Source organism: Lissotriton helveticus, chromosome 5_1, assembly GCF_964261635.1.
Source record: "Lissotriton helveticus chromosome 5_1, aLisHel1.1, whole genome shotgun sequence".
Classification (NCBI taxonomy): domain Eukaryota; kingdom Metazoa; phylum Chordata; class Amphibia; order Caudata; family Salamandridae; genus Lissotriton; species Lissotriton helveticus.
The window spans coordinates 668,324,174-668,343,850 of NC_136065.1; the positions used below are offsets into that span (position 1 = coordinate 668,324,174).

The 19,677-nt window shown below is 46.3% G+C and overlaps 1 protein-coding gene across 2 annotated transcripts in view; it reads right to left on the bottom strand.

The window, feature by feature from the left end:
* Positions 1 to 19,677, bottom strand: part of PALD1 (phosphatase domain containing paladin 1) — a 975,161-nt gene that overhangs the window by 464,280 nt on the left and 491,204 nt on the right. The gene's annotated exons all lie outside the window — the stretch shown is intronic.

Sequence of the window (19,677 nt, forward strand, 5' to 3'; positions counted from 1 at the left end):
GACCGGGTGAGAGGAGGAGCTGTGCCTCAGCCTTTCTTACAATTCAAAGGGCTTTAACTACAGCACACACAAAGGAACCAGACACCAGGCCTCAATGTCTATTAAATTCTTACAACACTTATAAGTCAATATTTTAAACGAAAGCTAAGCTTATGACGTGTCTCATTGCGAAGCAGATTATATGATATGTATGTGCAGACCAATGTTTAGACATTTACAGATGTAGAAAGAAATTATATTCATATTGATGTGTTTTGAAATTACATCATTTATTTAATCATTTGCAATGTATTCAATTTTTTAAGAAACTGCATTTGCTATGTGCTTAGTAATGTGCACATATTTGTAACCCTCTGCACTATTAAGTTGACATGATTTTGCGGCCTCAAGTATAGTTTCAGCACATGCTCATGTTTAAGTTGAACGTTTAATTCATATTTAAGGTAGAATGTGGTTGCTTGCATTTTTTGTTTCTATAGCAGGTGCGGACAAAGCTTCATTATTTAGTAAAGGAGGGTTGGTACTTTTGTAAGATAGTGAGGTATGTGAAGACCGATTTTGGCAAGGAGAACCGTGGTAACGAGCAAGGAGATAAGATCCCATGGAGGAGGTGAAGAATGCCAAGGATAAATGAAGTAGCAACTTATCAATGTGGGGAAGGTTGTGCTAGTAGCCTATTTGTGCCTGATTCATGCCAACCTGTCTTCCCTGGGTGCCTCCTCCCAAACTGCAGAACCAGCGGACCCTTCCCTCCAGACCACAATTCCCAGCAGGCTCTGCTCCTGGGAGAGAACCTGTTGGTTTTTTCCCGCTGCCAGCCCTTCCTCACCAGGCACCTCCTCCTGCTCCGCGGGATGTGCGTGGGTGGCCACCGGGCAAAGCTCAGGCCAAGGGTAGGCCGACCCACAGTCAACAGAGCCCAGATGAGACAGGCCTGGGCCACCCCTCTATTGTCGCTGTTTTCAGGCAAGTCCCCCCCGCTTCTTCACCACCTCGCTTTCTCCTCTTGCTGTGCCAGCACCCAACATCTTTCCCTTTGCCTCTCCAGCACCTGCTCGCCTCAGTAGCTAGCCTCTCTGCATCGTTCTACCTGGCCCCCTGCAGGGCATGTCCCACCACACATGCATTCTGTATCCTTAAGTGTCTCCCTGCCTGCCCACTCTTTAGGCAGGCCCAGCCCATTGCTGCTCCCGCCTCTTGCCACAGGATTGCCAGTGTACCCCATCCCTGTTCTCCATAGTTAAGTTGTCCCTTGCAGCTTTGCCTCCTGCTCCCCCTCCCGTGTTGGATACCTCCCTGCAAAGGCCATGCCACCCCCCTTCCTCCAACCCCCTGTGACCCCATAGCATGGAGACCGCCATGCGACCATGCAACAGATACACGCAGAAGTCATTCCACACACATACCTGGACCACACCCAGCATCAGGACCCCAACCCCAACGGATAGCCTCCGTTTCACCTCAAACCAGCTTCGAGCCACCGAACCCCAGACACCAGGAAAACAACAACTGGGCCCATGCCTCCCACAGGACCACTTCAGGCCCATTCTCCTGCCGGAACTGCCGGTTCACCTGCAGCACTGAGGAGACCACTTACTTCTCTTCAATCAGCCACACCACATTACACACACCCTCCAACAAGGCCAAAGCCAACTCTTCTGGAAAGATCAACTGCCTGCTTATCAACGCACGCTCACTCAGAAAACACGCAACAGAAATCTGGGACACCATCACGACCCATACCCCGGACGCAGTCTTCATCACAGAAACCTCGCTGAACCCCTTATCCGCTCCAGAAATCTCCAAAGCCACCCCGGACGAATACTAGATTGCGCACTGAGACCGGTCCAACAGAAACAGCGGAGGCATTGGCAGAATCTATAAAGAGAACCTAGAATGCTCAACCACCACAGACTACTCCACCCCATTCAAGGAAAGCCTCCACTTCTTACTCCATACAAACAACAAAAGCACCCTCGTCTACAGACCTCCAGACCTGCCCTGCTTTCTGCAATGCAATCTCCGACTTCATCGCCCCTTTTGCCATTAACTCAAATTTGTACATATTGCTAGGAGACCTCAACTTTCATCTAGTGAACACCAAGATGTCTGGTGCCATCCATACTCTGCCGCTTCACGCCAGTTGAAGATTGGGGTCCCGCAGTGACCTGAAATAACTTTATTGCATGATTTTTAAAAAAAACGTTGCAAAGTACAAAAGATAAAAATATAATACTTATTAAATTCATTAAAAAGAATCCCGGTTCCTGTTGTTAAAAGAACCCAACCTCCCACTTGTCACACCTCTCTTGTAGGTGTGCTGCCCACAAATCCTATGAGGATGATCCCTTAGGGGCATTTGTTATCCTGATTAAGGTAGCTTTTAAGTCCCAAAATTAACCAGCCTATACTCCAATCCCCTTCCAATAGTCGTTTTATTTTGGTATGTCTGACAGTTTTTCGTGTGCGTGGCTGCCCCACAAAAAAAGTTGCTCCGCTATTGCGAAGAGCCAGGAGTCTATGTCTCTGGCCGAGGTGGCGATCGACAGATCCCCTCCTCTAGTTTTTTTACTGCGCGGTCCATAAACCTCACCAGTACGCAGTTTAGATTGGTATTCCGGGGATCTAAACAGGCCAATACTGCAGCTCTGAAAGATCTAACCTCCTTGTTGTTCCAGCCCCTCTGTAGAAGAGTCCTTCTTTTCTTCAAGAGGCTAGAACACAGGCACAGTTCATGGATTAAGTCTTCACTATGATGGCCGCAAAGACGACATGGTTCTGGGGCATGATCTCTTTTCCATTTGGGAAGATGGCAAGTCAAATGGATCACCCCCATTCTTAGTTTTAAAAAGCAGAGCTTCGTGCATGCGCTGAATGGGAAAGTTAAATAACTCTGGGGTATCAGCTGATCATATGACTTGAGGGTCATCCAACCGTGGCTTCTAGCTGTGAGAGTTGCCCTGTCTTCCATTGAGGGGAGCTTTTTCGCACTTATTTTTGCTAGCCTCTTGAACTCATTTTGGCTTACGTGTAGGTCCCTGACTTCACTCAGGCCTATGGTCTTCAGCCCCCTCAACTTGTGGCAGCTCATTAGAAAAGTCATCATTCTGTCCAATGATTGTTTGCTGATGCCCAGTTCCAGCCTGATTTGTGCCGGTGAGGTGTGTGATGGTAGCTGGAAGACAGTTCTAAAACATTTTGCAATGATTTTATCTAATTGCCCACAATCCAGTCCTTTTAGCGCCTTACTTCCGTATGTTAAAGTTGGGATGACTTTTGCCTGGGCCACCTAAAGTGTTGGAGCGAAAGTTGGGCCAAATAATTTATTGTGGATAGAGCTAAGTACGAATGCTAGCGCTGTTCCTGTCCCGCAGGGTTCTGCTCTGAGCCCAAACCTGTTCATCTACCTCACACCCCTGGCCATGCTGGCGGAATCGCTGGGGGTTAAAATTGTGTCCTACGCCGATGACATGCAGCTGTTGTTCACATGGAACAACAACGAACCATGTCCTAGTTTGTCTATCAGGACCTGCCACTCAGCAGTTTTCAGGTGGCTCGCTGCGAATCAGTTTAAATGCAATTCAGGGACGACAGAACTACTCTTCCTTGGCAATTGTGCTGAGACAACGCTGCAAGTCTTTTGGCCAGTTGACGCACCTGCCCCCATGACAAACAACAACGTGGCGGTGAAAAGTCTGGAGTTCTTAATGGACAATCAACTGCTTTTCCACACCCAAGTCAATGCGGTGGTGAGCACCTGTTTTTTCCTGTTACGTCTCTGGCGGAATTTTGCTATTTGCTGGACAGACTTCAGCTTGTCCAGAATGCTGCTGCCCGCACCATCTTTGAGGTTCCCCAGAATGCACGTCTCACACCTTCTGAAGAGCCTTCATTGGCTCCCAGTAAGGAAAAGAGTAATTTTCAAGACTTTACTCGTTACCCAGAAAGCCCTGTATGGGACCGGATCAGAGTACCTCAAACGGAAAATCGCATTCTATACCCTATGTAGAAATCGCTGTTCATCTGACCTGCTGCTAGCAAACATCCCCCGAGTTAGAAAGTCGAGGACTGGGGGCACGGCTCTCTCTTACCCTGGTCCTGTCCTGTGGAACAAAATGCCCTTCCACTTAAGAAACATCAAATCAACACCTCTGTTTCCAAAGAAATGGAACACCTGGCTTTATTCTTGTTAATAATTTTTCCACCCGCTGCTCTCCTTTCAACCTTTAGCGCCAGGACACTCTTGGTAGTAACAGCGCGCTCTAGAAATAACCCTACATAGATATAGACCAAAGACACCAACACAGCCGGCCCCTTAGAAAGCATGGCCCACCTTGGACTCAAGCAGATAGTCACTGACCCCACCCACCCTGCAGGACACACACTCAACCTTATCCTCTCAGCCAGCAACAGAGTAAAACACACCCACACAGAGGAGCTCACCTGGACCTATCACCACTGCGCCCATTTTGTCATGTCGGAACTCCAACATCCAGCCACCACTACCAGCAAAACACAGCGCAGCTGAAAAAAGGTATCAAACAATGGACCAACGCTCTCAACACTCACCTACCCACCATCACAGAAGTCAAAGAAAAAGCGACAGAAGACTTCACAAACTGGATAAGCGCAGGCACGGACAAAGTCGCACCTAGGAAACCCACCAACTCTATGAAACAAACAAGACACCCCAACAGATTCACAGCAGAACTGAAAACCCAGAAACGCAATTGCAGAAGAAAAAAAAAGATGACGCATGAGTAAGACCCTCTAGGACCGACAATGACCTCAACCAATACCACCAGCTTCTGAAAAACACCAAGAAGACTGCCCTAGCCACCTGCATCAACCCCTCAGCTACCGAAAACATCACCACACCCTCACAAGCCCTCTGCGAGACCCAAAACAGACTTTTTCCACACCAAAATCAACACCATGTACCAAGACTTCGCACCCGAAATCCCCACCATGGACAACATCAACCTCTTCATGCCAGCCAACGCTCACCCACACCAGCTCACCTCATGGAATGCCCTCACAGAGAAGGAAACAGCATCCAATATGAGATCCATCCACTCCGGAGTCCCAGCAGACGCCTGCCCCCACCACTTTCAACTTCGGCAATCAACCCATGAGCAAAGTACTCACCAAGGTCCTCAGCTCCTCTATAACCACAACCCACTTCCGCCAGAAATGAAAACATGCTGACATGAAGCCACTGCAGAAGAAGCCATCCGTGGACCCAGGAGACCCCAAGAACTACTGACCCAATTCCCTGCTCTCCTTTCCAGCCAAGGTCATCGAGAAAGCTATCAACATCCAGCTTACTAAGACACCTGGAGAATAAATGAATGACATAAATTTATAAAGCGCACAGCTACTCCACAAGGAGTGTCCTGGCGCTGCCGAATCACACAATGCTGACAAAGAAATGGTTTAACTCCCAAAGTGCCAATTTTTTTTTTTTAAAATGCATTCGACAAATCCGTGGAAAGTCTAAGGGGCAACGGAAGTTTATTCCATACCTGTGCCCCCAGGAGGCTAAAGGATTTACCGCCCTTAGGTGCCAAGCGCAACTTAGTGACACCAAGCATACGACCCCGAGGTTGATCTCAGTGCCCTTGTCAGAGTGTACCAGCCAACACGCCATCTGAGGTTGCTGGTCCCCTTGCCGTGAATAGCCTTAAAGAAAGTTACTAAAGCCTTAAACTTGATCCGCTCCCTCACCAGGAGCCGATGAAGCACTTTGAGATACGGTGCCATGTGGGACCTCGGTTTTGGACGGAGAATAGCCCTGGCTGCAGAATTTTGCACCACCTGAAGCCTAGGTAAATGATGTTCCCATAGACTAGTCTGGATGTGATCAGTACCTGGATCACAATCCTCCTACAATCAAACGGGGGAAGCGGAAGAAACTTTCTCACCATCCGGAGTAGTCCGAAACAGTTCCCCACCAAAGCCTGAACTTGGCAATGCATAGAGAGAGCGTTATCAATATGGATTCCCAAGTTTCTAACAGTGGATTGAGCCACACTGGGAGGGGAAAATTCTTCCTGCCACCAATGACTCCAGTCGTGCAATGCAGGCAGGCCGAAAGAAAACAATTTCTGACTTGTCAGAGTTATTCTTAAGCTGGTTTTCCTCCAGCCACCCGAAGACATCGGTGAGGCAGGATCTAATCATGCCCCCACCAAACTCATTGCCTCTGTTGCAGGAGAAAATCAGCTGAGTGTTGTCAGCATATGATATTATCTTTTAACCATTAAGTGTTGCCTAGGGGGACATATATAAGCTAAAACATGTTGGGCTAATGCAGGAGCCCTCGGGGACTCCCACTTGAAGGCTAGGCATGGTACAGGAAAAAGGTGGAGTCCAAATAACCCCCCCCCCCCCGATCCAGATGCTCCTTTAGGTGTCCTGTCACCTCCAACAGAGCAGTTTCTGTGCTATAGTTAGCCCTGACCTGAAACCTGACTGAGTGGTTTTCAAGAGATTATGATTTTCGGCAAACTCCATTATTATTTTGTTTACGCGCTTCTCCAGCACTGAGAAAGCCGGAAGGAGGTAGAGAGGCCTGTAGTGTGTGGGTATGAGGGGATTGGCGCTCGGTTTCTTAGGAAGGGGCAGCATTTACACTTGTTTCCAGAGTGGCGGCATAATACCAGCTGCCAAAGAGGTATTCAAAATCTTATTGATGTGTTGATTTATGGTGGGTGTGTGACATTGATCCACATTCAGTCCATCACTTGTTGTTTTTTGCAATTGCCGCCCTAAGTGCGCTGGGGATGCCCAGACGTGGGTCCCAGGCACTCCACACCACTTGGAGTCAAGCTAGCCGGGCTGAAGAGAGGTGTTACCTCGAAACCGGTCCGGTCCTCGGATGCTTGATTCCGGTCTGGGAAAGATATGGCTGTTGTAGTTCGGACTGGACTGTTCCCATGGGGCAACAGGGTCAGAGCTGATTTGCATAAAGCCATTATCTGACCCAGGGTGGTGTGGAGTGCAAAAAAACGATGGATTTGGGCCCAGATCTTTTGACTGGGGGAGTGTGTGACATTGATCCACATTCAGTCCATCACTTGTTGTTTTTTGCAATTGCCGCCCTAAGTGCGCTGGGGATGCCCAGACGTGGGTCCCAGGCACTCCACACCACTTGGAGTCAAGCTAGCCGGGCTGAAGAGAGGTGTTACCTCGAAACCGGTCCGGTCCTCGGATGCTTGATTCCGGTCTGGGAAAGATATGGCTGTTGTAGTTCGGACTGGACTGTTCCCATGGGGCAACAGGGTCAGAGCTGATTTGCATAAAGCCATTATCTGACCCAGGGTGGTGTGGAGTGCAAAAAAACGATGGATTTGGGCCCAGATCTTTTGACTGGGGGAGTGTGTGACATTGATCCACATTCAGTCCATCACTTGTTGTTTTTTGCAATTGCCGCCCTAAGTGCGCTGGGGATGCCCAGACGTGGGTCCCAGGCACTCCACACCACTTGGAGTCAAGCTAGCCGGGCTGAAGAGAGGTGTTACCTCGAAACCGGTCCGGTCCTCGGATGCTTCATTCCGGTCTGGGAAAGATATGGCTGTTGTAGTTCGGACTGGACTGTTCCCATGGGGCAACAGGGTCAGAGCTGATTTGCATAAAGCCATTATCTGACCCAGGGTGGTGTGGAGTGCAAAAAAACGATGGATTTGGGCCCAGATCTTTTGACTGGGGGAGTGTGTGACATTGATCCACATTCAGTCCATCACTTGTTGTTTTTTGCAATTGCCGCCCTAAGTGCGCTGGGGATGCCCAGACGTGGGTCCCAGGCACTCCACACCACTTGGAGTCAAGCTAGCCGGGCTGAAGAGAGGTGTTACCTCGAAACCGGTCCGGTCCTCGGATGCTTGATTCCGGTCTGGGAAAGATATGGCTGTTGTAGTTCGGACTGGACTGTTCCCATGGGGCAACAGGGTCAGAGCTGATTTGCATAAAGCCATTATCTGACCCAGGGTGGTGTGGAGTGCAAAAAAACGATGGATTTGGGCCCAGATCTTTTGACTGGGGGAGTGTGTGACATTGATCCACATTCAGTCCATCACTTGTTGTTTTTTGCAATTGCCGCCCTAAGTGCGCTGGGGATGCCCAGACGTGGGTCCCAGGCACTCCACACCACTTGGAGTCAAGCTAGCCGGGCTGAAGAGAGGTGTTACCTCGAAACCGGTCCGGTCCTCGGATGCTTGATTCCGGTCTGGGAAAGATATGGCTGTTGTAGTTCGGACTGGACTGTTCCCATGGGGCAACAGGGTCAGAGCTGATTTGCATAAAGCCATTATCTGACCCAGGGTGGTGTGGAGTGCAAAAAAACGATGGATTTGGGCCCAGATCTTTTGACTGGGGGAGTGTGTGACATTGATCCACATTCAGTCCATCACTTGTTGTTTTTTGCAATTGCCGCCCTAAGTGCGCTGGGGATGCCCAGACGTGGGTCCCAGGCACTCCACACCACTTGGAGTCAAGCTAGCCGGGCTGAAGAGAGGTGTTACCTCGAAACCGGTCCGGTCCTCGGATGCTTGATTCCGGTCTGGGAAAGATATGGCTGTTGTAGTTCGGACTGGACTGTTCCCATGGGGCAACAGGGTCAGAGCTGATTTGCATAAAGCCATTATCTGACCCAGGGTGGTGTGGAGTGCAAAAAAACGATGGATTTGGGCCCAGATCTTTTGACTGGGGGAGTGTGTGACATTGATCCACATTCAGTCCATCACTTGTTGTTTTTTGCAATTGCCGCCCTAAGTGCGCTGGGGATGCCCAGACGTGGGTCCCAGGCACTCCACACCACTTGGAGTCAAGCTAGCCGGGCTGAAGAGAGGTGTTACCTCGAAACCGGTCCGGTCCTCGGATGCTTGATTCCGGTCTGGGAAAGATATGGCTGTTGTAGTTCGGACTGGACTGTTCCCATGGGGCAACAGGGTCAGAGCTGATTTGCATAAAGCCATTATCTGACCCAGGGTGGTGTGGAGTGCAAAAAAACGATGGATTTGGGCCCAGATCTTTTGACTGGGGGAGTGTGTGACATTGATCCACATTCAGTCCATCACTTGTTGTTTTTTGCAATTGCCGCCCTAAGTGCGCTGGGGATGCCCAGACGTGGGTCCCAGGCACTCCACACCACTTGGAGTCAAGCTAGCCGGGCTGAAGAGAGGTGTTACCTCGAAACCGGTCCGGTCCTCGGATGCTTGATTCCGGTCTGGGAAAGATATGGCTGTTGTAGTTCGGACTGGACTGTTCCCATGGGGCAACAGGGTCAGAGCTGATTTGCATAAAGCCATTATCTGACCCAGGGTGGTGTGGAGTGCAAAAAAACGATGGATTTGGGCCCAGATCTTTTGACTGGGGGAGTGTGTGACATTGATCCACATTCAGTCCATCACTTGTTGTTTTTTGCAATTGCCGCCCTAAGTGCGCTGGGGATGCCCAGACGTGGGTCCCAGGCACTCCACACCACTTGGAGTCAAGCTAGCCGGGCTGAAGAGAGGTGTTACCTCGAAACCGGTCCGGTCCTCGGATGCTTGATTCCGGTCTGGGAAAGATATGGCTGTTGTAGTTCGGACTGGACTGTTCCCATGGGGCAACAGGGTCAGAGCTGATTTGCATAAAGCCATTATCTGACCCAGGGTGGTGTGGAGTGCAAAAAAACGATGGATTTGGGCCCAGATCTTTTGACTGGGGGAGTGTGTGACATTGATCCACATTCAGTCCATCACTTGTTGTTTTTTGATTTATGGTGGGAGCAAGGGCTGGTAGAAGCTTCGCGGGGCACGCATCTACTGGTGAACCAGATTTTAGGCTCATAAGATAGGAGAGTGAATCCCCAATGTCAATGGCCGGGAAATGTAGTTACTGAGGGCCTTGCGGGGGTACCAATGATGAAGAAGGTCTAATTGGATCCTCTTCCGTACTCAGCATGGCCGTATTATGGATGACACCAGAAAGGACTGCTGGATTGTAATTATTTTGGTGTGAAAGGATTGGGCCACCAGTTGCGTCCAGTCTGCTGACAGTGGGGCTGCTTTGCTGCCTGCCTATGGAGCCATAAAGGACTTCACGATCCCAAAGATCTTTTTGCTCTTGTTTTTTTTAGCCGTGATTTTACTCTGCCAGTAATTCATCTTGATCTCTCTCACCATTTAATAGTGTACTTTTAGTGCTATCCTGCAGGTACTCCTATCTTCCTAGAGATAAAGGGATAAAGATCAAGCTTTTTACATTTACTTTTTACTGATTCTTAATGGTTCATTGAACCAGGGAGCTGAGTGGCAGGTACCTCTGGAAGTACGTACTGTTAAAGGAGCTACAGCACCAATGTTCGTCCTTAGCCAGGCACAACCTTCTGGACCCCTCCCAATCCGGCTTCAGAGCAAACCACAGCACAGAGACAGCTCTGGCTGAAGCCACGGATGACATCAGAATGCTGCTACACCACAGAGGTACTGCCGCCCTCATCCTTCTCGACCTCTCAGCAGTCTTTGACACCATATCCCACCACCCAGAATCCACCAAATCGGAATCCAAGGAGCAGCCCTCAAATGGATCGTATCTTACTTCACAGGAAGACGACATAAGATCATTCACCCGCCTTACTCCTCACTCCCTAAGAACATCACCTGCAGTGTACCTCAAGGCTCATTCTTCAGCCCGAATATCTTCAACGTGTACACGACACCCCTGGCAAGCATCATCAGGTCCGCAGACTCAACATCAACTCCTAGGCCGATGACACCAAATTCATCCTCTCCCTGATTAACTAACTACCCAAAAACTCTCAAAGACAAGTTCCAGAGATGCATGAAAGATGAGGCTATCTAGATGACCAACAACTATCTCAAACGCAACACAGACAAAACAGAAGTTCTCATCTTCAGAAAAGGAAAAGACACTTTCTGGAACAACGAATGGTGGCCATCTGAGTTTGGCCAAACCCCCAAACCCGCCCGTAACCTCAGCATCATCCTCGACAGCCAGCTTTCTATGAAGAAGCAGGTCAGTGCTGTATCCTCCGCTTGCTTCCTCACCCTCTGTATGCTCAGGAAAGTCTTCAGATGGCTCCCACCCAACACCAGGCGTACCACCACGCAAGCTCTCGACTACAGCAACTCCCTCTATGTATGAATCACCGCCCAACTCATGAGGAAACTCCAAACCATCCAGAACACAGCAGCCAGAATGATCCTTGACCTCCCCTGTCAGACAAACATTACCCCCACCTCATAAAACTCCACTGGCTACCAGTCATGAAGAGATGTCAGTTTAAGCTTCTCGCCCACACTTACAAGGCACTACAAAATGGAGGACTGGCCTACCTCAACAAACAAGTTATTTTCCACCAAACCACTAGCACTCTTCCCCTGACAGGTTTGGATGGTCGGTGGGAGAAGGGTGAGGGAGTCACTGTTTTGCAGATGCAGTGCATTTAGGGGCTGCGCCTTTACCTCTACCTCTACTATTGTTGCCTCTATATCTACTCTTGTAGTACACCCTGCTTTGTTGTCTCTGTATCCTGTTTAATTTTGTCCAACATCTTATCAACTTGCCCTCCAAAAAGATGTTCTCCATTGAAAGGCAAACTGAGATGTTGTTGAACCTCTGGTTTAAAGCCTGACACACGCAGTCACGTGTGTCTGTGGGGAAGGGACACTAGAATTGACTTCACACACAGCTGTGTCCACTGCGTCTGTGGCCCACCTGATGTTGATGTTACAAATACTTTTTCCTTCTGCCACCAACTGCTGGCCGTATTTTCTGTATTGCTCAGGAAGATGCGGAACCAGATCTTCTACTTTATCCCAATGAGCACTATCGTAATGAGAAAGCTGGCCCACTAAGTTTGCAAGCTGTCAATGTATGGCAGCCTGGGTGGCGACACGTTTGCCGCCGCATAAATCTTCTTGCTCTCCCAATGTGGAGGGGGAGCATCAGCTCTACCTTGTGAATTACCATGATTGCATGCCGTGAGTACCCCCAGAGAGTCCGGTGGAAGGTGACCCATGATGTAGGGGGAGGTCAGAATGTGAAGCTTTATATTTTGTATCTGCGCTGGGGGTGACAACATGTGCCTTCACTGGCTCTTTGAAGAGGTCATGTGTGGGTAATAGCAAAGCCCTTCCAAAACAATAGAGGAAGTGCAGAGGTGTTGACAGAATCACCCTCCAAACTGATTTACATAAACAAAGAGATTCTATCAATGTGTAGTGATATATTTGTATTATTTGTTTTTTGTGGGTGGTGAAAATATAGTGAAAATACTCTCTCTTAGGGTAGTAAAGATGAGAGCGCAATGTGCTTTTTAAAATACCCCTCACACACTAAAAAAATCCAGTAGTGTCATGCTTCATCATTGGGGTCTTCCCGTCCCTCTACGGGGCGGGGCGTGCTACGACCTGACCGACTAAGCGGGAGCACTAATATGGTGACAGGACTATGTGACAGTGCAAGGTGGGTGATGTCAGTGAAGTGTAGGGACCTAACGATGTGTGGGAATAAAGAAGTTAAAAATCCTCTGGCTAGTGGAAAAAAAAACAATTTATTCACTTCCCTAGCTGGGGACGTTAAGAAGGGGGTTTTGGGGTTGAGCTAATCGCTACAACCTGGTTTTTACATGTTTCGTAGGCAGTCCCCTACTGCCTACTCATCAGGACCTTCTAATGGTCCCTACTAGAACAAAGCTCAGTTGCTAAGTGTTGTCAGCCTGTCGTCCTAAAAACTAGCAGTAAAAATCCACTGTTAGTTTAAGCTTCAGGGCATGAGCTGGCCCCAGGGAAGCAAAAATATCTAAAAATGATGACCTGAATGCGGTCTCTGTAAAGAAAATAGGAAAAAAGGGAGAAAAACACAGATATTTACATTTGTAGCTGTGGTTTTTTCTCTGCGCTTTCATTATTGTTTGCGCCACAATTCCACTCATCATATTCATTTACCCAGGTTGTAGCGATTAGCTCAACCCCAAAACCCCCTTCTTAACGTCCCCAGCTAGGGAAGTGAATAAATTGTTTTTTTTTCCACTAGCCAGAGGATTTTTAACTTCTTTATTCCCACACATCGTTAGGTCCCTACACTTCACTGACATCACCCACCTTGCACTGTCACATAGTCCTGTCACCATATTAGTGCTCCCGCGTAGTCGGTCAGGTCGTAGCACGCCCCGCCCCGTAGAGGGACGGGAAGACCCCAATGATGAAGCATGACACTACTGGATTTTTTTAGTGTGTGAGGGGTATTTTTAAAAAGCACATTGCGCTCCCATCTTTACTACCCTAAGAGAGAGTATTTTCACTATATTTTCACCACCCACAAAAAACAAATAATACAAATATATCATAGCAAAGCCCTTCAACATAGGCAAATATCACACTGAGCTGTGTGTGGAGGAGAATCTCTTCATGAGGAAGTCTTCATCCACAGGTTGCTTGTTGAATTCCATCTTGTGGAAGGTTGCTGCATTCTTGAGCACATTATGCTTTTCTGTATATAGAGATAACTCTAATCACTAGTATATGCAGTAGACCTTTGTACTCTTTACCATTCCTATGTGAATCTTAGAGTATATCCATTCTTATCTCTTCCCTATGTATATAGAGATAACTCTAATCACTAGTATATGCAGTAGACCTTTGCACCCTCTACCATTCCTATGTGACCCTTAGAGTATATCCATTCATATCCCTTCCCTATGTATATAGAGATAACTCTAATCACTAGTATATGCAGTAGACCCTTGTACCCTCTACCATTCCTATGTGACTCTTAGAGTATATCCATTCGTATCTCTTCCTTGTGTGACTTTACATCTTGTACATTTGCAATTCCTTCTGTTTGTATCTTTTATGTAACCCATGTAATCCCTTGTCCTTATGTTTTGCAACTGGTTCTTATGTTAAGCGTTCTGACACCTTCGGGTAAAGTTTGTACTATATAAAATCGCATTAAATAAATAAATAAATAAATGATACAAAGTGTTGTCATCCGGTGGTGACGGCTTAGCTGCATAGAGATCTGGGTCTTATCAGCTGGGGTTTCTATGTCATAATCACACCAGGGGTCTTCCTGTGGTTGCCTCTTCTAAGAGGGGTCATGGGGTCATAGTGAGACCGTGGACTTTTCCCACCTCTGAAGGAGGAGATCCCTATGGTGAATGTGTCATAAGGTCCACACATGGTAAGAGAGAGGTGGGTAGTGGTGCAAGAGGCAGATAAGGAGAAAAGGTAGGGGGAGGTGAAGGAAGAGGAGGTGGAGGAGGAGGAGACAGCTTTAGACAGGAAGTGGCCTTGTCAAGGCACTGATGCTTCCAGTGTGTCAGCTACGAAGGCTTGTTTAGTACCTCCTTGAAAGTGAATTCCCTTTTAGGAGGATCCAGGTCTTTAGACTTGTCCGGAGACTTAGCAAGGAGCCAGAGTGTCAGGCTGGATGTGTATTCAACACTATCTGACGTTGAGCTCTTCATGTAGGTGAGGAAGCATTGGCTGCTCAAAGTCCTCTGAAGCAGCGGAAGATGCAGACGTGGATGGCATCATCTGCAGAAAGGACAGTTTTCTAAGCCCATGCAGTGCCAAGCTTGAATTATAGTCCGGCGGCTGTGGCTCCAAAACAGGTATCTTTTCATTCTGAAGGAGTTTTCGGAGTCATTCTTGTAACCAGTGCCAGTGCAGCTGCTGAGGTGAATGGGCGGGTCTTGGAGGCGGACTTCAGTGCCAAAGTATGGTCAAGCATTGGCTTCGAACTCTCCGCTCAGTGCAGATCATGGCTATGCGGCATTGGTGACCCAGAGGCCTCATGAGTACTTTGGGAGCTCGAGGCTGCGACTTCCCGAGGAGGTAAATGATGATGAGGAGGAGTCATATGTTGGGTGCTGATACTCACTGCGACCACCTTGGACTGTGCCGGTGGGGGCTCTTCCTCCTCGACAATGGAGACAGAACTCTCAGCCAATGAGAGCTCCTCGACTCCACCGCTGGCCGTCTCCTGCTGCTGGTCGCCCTCAGTGCCTTTGTCCCCGATGAGGTCAGGGGTGCCCTCCTGCTGTCAGTGCGCCATGGAGGCTGAGGCAATGCAACAAGCTTGTCAGTTCCGAAGAGTCATTTTATTGAGAGACATGCTGCACAGGAGTCTTCTTGATGGTCTGTGTTGGGTACTTTGAATGACACTTGGGGCAAACGCTCATGGGTCGACGATGGCATAGATGATGCCCAAGAGGCACCAAGCACACATCCAAGCTCAACACTAGATGGCGGGAGTATGCACAGCATGTGTATCTACAGCTACATATGTCACAAACATTACATTTGTATGATTTGAATATGAATGTGAGCACTATTTTTTCTTAGATTAAAGAAATTTCAGACACATTTTAACATTCAGTGGAGTACAATGCTTTAGAAGAAGTAAAGAAATGTAAATAGAGTCAGATTGCAATGGTAAAAAATGAACAAATGGCAGCTGTGTGTTTTAAGGAGAACAAGTAAGAAGGAATGCTTGAATAAATCTTAGACACTGCCAATTACTTTGGGCCGCATTCCAGACCATCATTTCTCACCCACTATGCCACTCAAGAGAGAGACCTATCATATGCAAATCAGTCTTGCTCTTGCACCTATAGGAACAATTAAGTCAGAATAACCAGGCCAGGCCCATCCAGAAGAGAAGAAACCACTGACCAGTTTTAAACCAACTTAAGTCTTGTCAGTGAGTTATAACACAATGAGCACGGGATCCACGTCTAATCATACCCAACAAACTTAGGTCATCTACTTCAACATACAATTAGTTGATGGAAGTAATGTTTGAATTAATTTCAACCACTGGCGATTGGATGGGCTGGACTTATTAGAGCAGTAAAGAAAGGGATTTGCATATGTCTTGTTCTTGTCTGAGGTAACATTGAGCAAAAATATCCGAAGCTAAACCTGTCCAAAAGTTTTGCCATGGTTTGCGGAAAGGGAACCCCTAGTAAGAGAACGCATTATGTGAAGGATTATAGACTGGTCGAAGTGCAGACGTTTTCTTATCTCGGTACACTCTTCACACATTCAGGTACATTGGGTCCTCACATTAGAAATGCAAAAATGAAAATAGTGAGGACTATTGATGCCTTATTTACTTTGTCTAGTAAAATAGGCAATAACCTTATCCCAGAATTGTCAAAATTATACAGGAATATAACCTTCCTTCTGCAATATACAGGGGGGCTGTGTGGGGTCTGGCCGAGAGCCTACCACTACAATCAGAGGTAAATCAGTTTTTATGTAGGTTCTTGGCAGTTCCCTACGCTGTTTCATCTTCTACTACCGACAGCAAGTTGGATATGCTGCATATCGAAAATTTGATTGACCTGAATTCTATAATTTGCTGGCATAATATTTGAAGAAAAGCAAGTTCAATTTTTTCAAAATAAGTTATTTCTGACTGTCTAGACCTCGAACACTATTATAAGATTCCCTGGCTAGCATACCTAATACGTTTCTAATCGAATGATTCAGGGGCACATCTGTTAAAAATTCAGCCAGTATTTGGCAATTCAGTAAGGAGTTAAGGAAAATGGTAACAGCTCTAGAGAAGATAAGATACGAAAATTAAGTCCTACAATGACTCAACCTCGCCGATTTTTACTTCATAAAACACGTTTTCATAAAGTATGTATTTAGCCATAGGAGAATCCTCAACTGCCTAAGCAGTTTTAAGTTATGACATTATGCCACTATTTGATTATAAGTGATGTGGCCTAGAGTATATGTTTTATGTTTTAATAGCACATCGATATATTGTTTTTTATATGTTCAGCTAAGTAATATTGTATTCTATTTTATGCAGTTTATAAATAACTTGACTTACTTAAATAGCAAGGCTTTATAATGATTTTATGATAACTTTTATATGAAATGTATTTGATATTTTTGGGGGGATTTTTCTATATCCGAATAAAGATCTTTTCATTGATTGACTTCTGATGACTCCCCTGCTTAATCAATATTGGAATCCGGAGAACCCCACAGAGTCATTAGTGGAAAGCAGAGTCTCCACCCTAAGCATTTTTGATGATTTCAACTGCAAAACAATGCACGGAAAATAGAGAAACAAGCATTCATCTAACAAATAAACAAATGATTACATTTATTTTTTGATTCACAAATAAACATTAAAGAAAATCAAAATTTTAATCTTAGTAGGAAAGTTGCAGCATTTCTAAATTGAATTGAGGTTGTCCATACTATTGTCCATACTATTTTCTGTTTAAAGCACTTGCACTTCTCAAACGAATCAATCTGAGGATATTAGCTTCATTTTTAGCCTTCAATTTCAAAATGTCTTGACATGTACGGAAAGTTTGAAAAAGTTCAACTGTACATTTTGCTTCTTTGTTTATGTACACCCCATGGGGGATCGGACAACAGGATAAGAACCACTGCTCTAGGCATCATCTTTGTGAGATATATATATATATATATATATATATATATATATACACGCATACAAAGATAAGGGAGCACACAGTACACATGTCAAAGCAATACCTTGGGAAGGCATTGGAGAACACTAGGGAACTACCCAGAGTCCCCTAAGCAGGAAAGGATATTGCTTGGACTTATACTGGGTGCTCCCTTGTGTCTGGACTAAGCTATATATCTCAGACGAGCACCCACTGCTTGTGTTTATTCCCGGTTGGCTTGAATGTTATTTAAACCAATCCAAAGCTGTAATACTGTTCCTGGAGTGGTAAAAGGCTTTTGTCACTCTTGTAGCTCAGAGTGGATGGCATCATTCTAATCCTCTGCTTAAAAGCTCTACAAGTAAAACAGACATTTCAGGTGAGCAGGTTTAGAGTGTCAGTGGTGTTGGAGAGTGTTTCATATAAAGGAATAGCTCGCCACCTAAAGTTTGGGAACTACCCAGAGTTCCCTAAATCCTTTTTTGCCTAATTTATGTGCCACTTCAAAGCCTGAAAGATTATTCCTTTGAGATATATATGCATAGTTTGTGTTAGCAATTTGATCAACATGAGTGTTGCATCCCTAACTTGGTGACCTTGATAAGGTTGGCAATACCTCTATCTGCACTTAAAAATCCCAAAATGTGCTTCTTGATAGAAGTTGGTGCTCAGTTCTTTATTTAGTATGGTTTCATCATCTCCTAGAATTGTGCAAAACTCTGAATAGAAACATACATGCATACAGCCAGACACACACACACACTTTTGGTAGGCAATGTACTCCCAGAAAATAGGTAGCATCTCCATTAAGACTGATCTGAGATATGTACTAATTGTTGGAGTTTAACAGTTTTTAAATACTTTAAACTAATCACTAAGCACCCACATGATCGGTTTTCTGGTTAGACAAAAAACCCATTTTAAATTTTTGCTAAATTATTGTCTGCAAATGTAAGGGATGCAAAATAAGTATTTATGAAATCTCCCATTTTTGAGCTTTCCCTTTTCACGTTCATTAGATGAACGATAGAAAAAGTTAGATGAATTATTACAAGAGCTTCATACATACAAATGAATATGCTCAGTAATCTTGGTGGATTTTATTACTTTTCACAGTAACATGTTTTTGTAAAGAAGAATTGTCTAAGTAGGCTCACAGATGATAATTCTTTACCTGGCAGTGCCGATTGAGAGAAGGACTTAGGCGCACCAACAAATTAATTTAAAATACATTTATTATATTATTAATTTCTTTAATTTTGAACCCTGACAATTTTAGAATTATAGATGGCACGGCTGTGCTCATGCAAATGACTCTCGAGCAATTATCTGAGAACTACACATGGCACCCTGTATTGTATCTGGTACAACCCATAAAACCGACTTTTGTTAATTTGTTTCCAGAGGAGACACTGACCTGCTTATCATATTATGTGACAGAAATGTTCACTTCTCAGACAATAGGCTGTGCCATTGAATTGATTGAGTAACTTTATGCCATTGTTGCCATGTTGTAAAGCAGTGTGGTTGCTGTTCAGCATGGCTAAAAGTTAGTGGTGTGGCATAGATAGAGTGGCACAGAGAGTGGTGTAGAGTAGCGTAGAGTGGAGTGGCACAGAGGAGAGTGGAGAGGCATAGAGGATAGTGGAGAGGCATTGAGGAGAGTGGAGTGACATGGAGTGGAGAGGCACAGAGTAGAGGAGAGTGGCAGAGTGACACAGAGTGAGGTGGAGTGGCATAGAGTGGAGTGACATAAAGTAGAGTGGTGTAGAGTAGAGTGGCACAGAGTGGTGTAGAATAGATTAGCATAAAGTGGCATAGAGAGGTGTGCAGTGAAGTGGTATGGCGTATAGTGGAGGGGCGTAGAGCAGAGTAGTGTACAGTGGTGTGGAATGGCTTAGAGTGGAATGGCATGGCGTAGAGTGGGGTAGAGTCGATTGGCAGAGTTGGGTGGCGTGGAGTGGTGTGGAATGACGTAGAGTAGCATATGGTGGCATAGAGTAGAGTGGGGTAGAGTCAAGTGGCTGAGTTGATTGGCGTAGAGTCGAGTGGTGTAGAGTGGAGTAGCGTCGAGTGGCGCAGTGTGGGGTACAGGTGTGTGGTGTAGAGTGATGTGGCATAGAGTACAGTGGCATGGAGTAGAGTAGAATGGAGTGGAGTGAGTGGCATACAGTGCAGTTGTGTAGAGTGGTGTAAAGTTGAGCAGCTTAGATTGGCATTGT